General features: G+C 46.2%; 1 non-coding gene across 1 annotated transcript; it reads left to right on the forward strand.

Annotated features, from left to right (window-relative positions):
• Positions 1 to 375: 375 nt before the first annotated feature.
• Positions 376 to 448, forward strand: TRNAR-CCG. The gene has a single exon. It is a non-coding gene; the product is annotated as a tRNA-Arg (tRNA).
• Positions 449 to 4660: the final 4212 nt, after the last annotated feature.

Here is a 4660-nt window from a genome sequence, read left to right on the forward strand (position 1 = left end):
TCCACGTCCGGGTCTGCCAGGGAGTGCTCTGGGCCCCACCCCCTGCACCCCTTGGCTCAGCAACTGGTGCCTCCTGGGTCTGAGGGGGGCACCTGGGGTCCCTCCGTGGCTGACTGCGGAGCCGGGGGCACGCCCCCCCCCCGAATGTTCCCTGACACACCTGGAAGTGGACCAGAACATTTCTGGTCCAATTCCTGGTTCACCGCTGGGCATGTGGAGGGTCCCCCTTTGCCCCCCGGCACTCTTGTGGGACACTCCATCTGCCCGAGCATCACTGTGTTCGCAAGCCATGCTGGCACCTCGAGGTATGTAGAAAAAACTTTTAATGCTGTATCTATGGAGGAATCACTGAATCTCCAAATCAACATTCAGCCAGGCCCAGTGGCCTAATGGATAAGGCATCAGCCTCCGGAGCTGGGGATTGTGGGTTCAAGTCCCACCTGGGTCAAGTAGCTGCCTTCTTTCTGGCTGGGGTTCTTTGACCCCAGCACTGCTTCCTGCCTCAGCAGGGGGTCAGATGTGATGGCCTGTTGAGGTACCTTCTAGTCCTAGCATCTATGAATCTTCTCTTCTTCAAGCTGAGTAGTCCCAAGTCTTTCAGCCTCTACTCATATGACCTGGCCTCTAATTAGGCCCTCCTTTGGACTCTCTCAAGCTTTTCCACAAGAGAAGGCTGAGGGGGGACCTGGTGACCATCTATAAACTCACTAGGGGGAACCAGAAGGGTTTGGGGGAGATGCTGTTTCCCCTAGCCCCTGCTGGCATAACAAGGAGTAATGGGCACAAGTTGATGGAGAGGAGGTACAGATTGGACATCCGAAAAAACTACTTCACAGTTAGGGCGGCTAGGAGCTGGAACCAACTTCCAAGGGAGGTGGTGCTGGTCCCTACCCTGGGGGTCTTTAAGAAGAGGCTGGATGCCTACCTGGCGGGACTCATTTGAGTCCTGTTTTTGTTTTTAGGGTTTTTTGTTGTTCTCCCGCCCTGGCGGGGGGTCGGGCTAGAAGATCTATTAGGTCCCTTCCGACCCTAAAACTATGAAACTATGAAACATCAAACCTTCAGATTTGGATTCCACTGAATCGCATCAGGGACAGTGATCTGAATCAACGAATCAAATCATTGTCCCTGATTCAGGCTGAATCCAAATCTGAATTGAATAGGGCCCACTTCACACACCCCTAGTAGACAGGGGAGGGGACAGACAGCATAGTGGTAGATAGGGCAGGAGCAGAAAGCAGAGCAGCAGATCAAGAAGGGAAAGGGGGTTGGACTAGCACGTGGGTAGTGGGTGTAGAAAGTTTTGGAACTTAATGTAGAAAGTTTCATTGTACCAAAAGAGCAAGCTGTGCTCACAGTCCTCATCCCAGAAATGTTGATTTTTTTCACTCATGCCACTGAGTCCCTAGAGGATAAAAAACAGTCCTGGCTTGTGATTCAGTATCCTTTTCATACCTGCTGTAGGGAGAACACAACATGTGCTATGTGATAGCAGTAGCCTACTGTACGGCAGAAGAGATGTTACAACGTCCTGTAGCAGCGGTAGTTCTGAAATTCTGAGGGCTTCAAGCCCATATATAGTGCATGCTGTAGTTCAGCCAAGAGGTGATAAAGATATAACTGAGTGTAATCAGTGTGAATTATGAAAGCCAGGTCTTAATTTGCTAGGACAGAAGAGATATTACACCAAATTCTGCTTTTAGTTACTTTGGTATAATTCTGGAGTAGTTCCAGCATCTTCAGCTGAGTAACACCAGATTGACACCAGTATAACTGATATGAATTTATGCCAGTAATCATAAACACAACTTATCCACATCTGCTCAGATTACAATTTAGTTTTGATCAAATAGAGAGGCCTCATATTGAAATGATATCTCATAGTTCACATAAATGTGAGAAGCTTGCCACATTTGTCAGTATAAAACCCCAAAATTGCTGTTTTCATGTGTTTAGGAAAAATTAAAAGCTGATTTTTGCCTCCACTTTTGGAAATACAGGCAAAGGATTAATTTACAATGTATGTTCTGGGAAATAATATTCCTGAAGGTATAGGCCTGAAAATAGACTGTAAATCATATACGGAGGCTTACTGTAGTGTGTATTAAATCCTCAGGAGTCAGGTTTGTCAAAAAAGAAAGCACACAAATTATCACTGACTACCTGAGTAGAGGTTTTAGAAACAGCTGGTTTACACTGATGAGACCTAGCATTACCCAAGTCATTGTCACAACACCAACAACACTTCTCAGCTCCACAGCACTGTAAAAAATTAATGTGCTTTGTGATGTAGGTAAAGATTGTATCAATGATACAAGTAAGAAATGCAAGGTGACGAGTCTCTAAGGGTCTGTATAAACACTGCAAGGCAGCACCGTGCACACTAGCATTAGAAGAACGCAGATGTGATGAGTCTCATACACATACCCTAAGTGAACAAGCCAAGTAAGAGAAGAAAAAACAGGAAAGCTTTGGGCATGTCTACACATGCTTTGGGCACATCTACATGGAGTTTATTGTTCCAGAGTTTATTGCCCTTGGGTATGCTGTCTGAACATGTGCCTGGGAGCAATAAACCTGGGAGCAATAACCTCTAGAGTCTATTGCTGTTTGAATGTGCTCCCGGGAGCGCAGCACACTGAGCTGGGTTGGAGCAGCCCCGACTGCCAAGGACTCTGGGGGTCAGCCTGTCAGTCCAGGACTGCTCCTTCCAGCTCATCATGCTGCAGAGGGGCTGGCTGGGGCACAAGTGTGCTTCAGTGTGGGACTAGCTGGCAGGCAGCCCCTGCACTAAAGCTCCCTCCTGCCCCAGCCAGCTGGAGCAGGGTCTACTCGTATGCTGCTGTGGAGTTCTTTACTCCACAGCAAGATAGTACTTGTATTGGCAAGTATTTACAAGTACTATCTTGCTGTGGAGTAAATTAGCTTAATCCAGCCTGACAGGGGAGCACGATTAAATGCTAAGACATTTACTGCACATCTAATTAGCCTACTGGGCAGTAAACAGCTCACATAGACATACCATTTTAGGAGGTAAACCCGTGAGCCCTACATAAATACTGCAGAAGACATCAGGAGAAGAGAAAGATAATGAGGGTGTTCACTTCCTCATTCCCCCTGTGATTTCGTCTTTGGGCCATGGTTATTTTGGGAATCAGTGTCAGAGTTTAAGTTATAGCCCTGGCTCCTTGATAGCAGCCTCCGTTCACTATAAATAATATCCATTACATATTAAAAGGCTTCTGGGGGGAGAGCAGTGAAGAGTGGGCAAAGATTGTTGTTAACATTTAAAAATGGCAAAAATCATTTCATGTACGTGTTTGCAGGAGGCCTGGGCTGCTCCTCTAAGCAATCAAGCATTTATGTGCCAGGCTGGCTCCCTGCATAGACCAGAGGAGAAACCTGCTCTTTTCTCTGCGAGGATGTGGGATTACAATGCTTGCATCTCCCTACAGCATCGCAGGGGAGGCGGTTAGTTTAAAGTAGTGCTTCCTTTGGCGTTCTTCAAGAATTGCTTCTGGCTGCTGTACTTGCAGCAGGGAACCTGGCCAAGAAATAATTCAGGCTATAGCACAGTCTCCTCTCCCTGGCTAATCAGCAGGGCTGAGCTCTTTTAGCTCCTTATTCTTCACACTGTCCCAGAAAGAAGCTCCTTTTCTAAGTAGTGGCTGTGAGCTTCCCCCTGGGACCAGGCAGATATTTGTGAGGGGTTAAAGGAGGAGTGGATGCTACTAAAGCTCAAGCACAGCTTTCTAGCCCGGTATGCCACCATGTTTTCTTGTCCATGCTGGAAATAATCTAAATGTATTGCAAGACATATGTTAGTCCTGCTTCTAGTTGTTGTTAGGGCCGGTTAGAAATTTTGCAACAGAATATTTGTACATATATGTACACAATTAGCATTTGTTTCCATTGTGGAACAGTAAAACTTCAGAAATTGCTGAATTCCCCATAAACTGGAAACAATAGTTCCCACCAAGCTCTCATGTTTGTCAGGCCCATGTCACCAGTCACTTACATGGTTATGGACTCTGCTTTCCCATTTCCACTAACAATAAAATCCATACTACAAAAATGGATGCTCCTATCCATGGCTGGGAGCCAGGTACTGGTATAGTCTTCTTTTTTTTTTTTTTTTAGTTGCAAACACTAAGTGAGATTGGCTCTGGGCTGGTTGGATGGCCTGAGTAAAGAGCAAGTATTCATGATGTTTACAGGTGTACTCATGCTACAATGCCTGGGCAAGAGCAAATTCTACCTTGCTGGCTCCTGCAGAGAATGACTCATACAACCCAGGTTTGTCGGTGTTAAAAAGAGAAGGAAGTCAAGATTGGTCTAAAAGAGGACAAGTTGTATTCTTCCATTCAACAGACTATCCTACTACAAAACAGACCCTCCCTCTGCCTTCCTTTTCCCACCCTCTTTGAAGTTTGCCTATTGTCGCCCAGTAGTGCGACTCTTCCCCAAAGAAAGAGGATCTTTCCTCTTTTGTGGTATTTGTGTGGCTATGGTAGAAGCTGTCTAGAAAATGATGACTTTCTTTTCTGACTATGAGGGCGGTCAAGCACTGGAATGGACTGCCTAGAGAAACTGTGGGATCTCCATCCTTGGAAGTTTTCAAGAGCAGGGTGAACGGACACATGGCTGGGATTGTTTAGTC

Source organism: Alligator sinensis, unplaced genomic scaffold, assembly GCF_000455745.1.
Source record: "Alligator sinensis unplaced genomic scaffold, ASM45574v1 scaffold651_1, whole genome shotgun sequence".
In the NCBI taxonomy this organism is placed as follows: domain Eukaryota; kingdom Metazoa; phylum Chordata; order Crocodylia; family Alligatoridae; genus Alligator; species Alligator sinensis.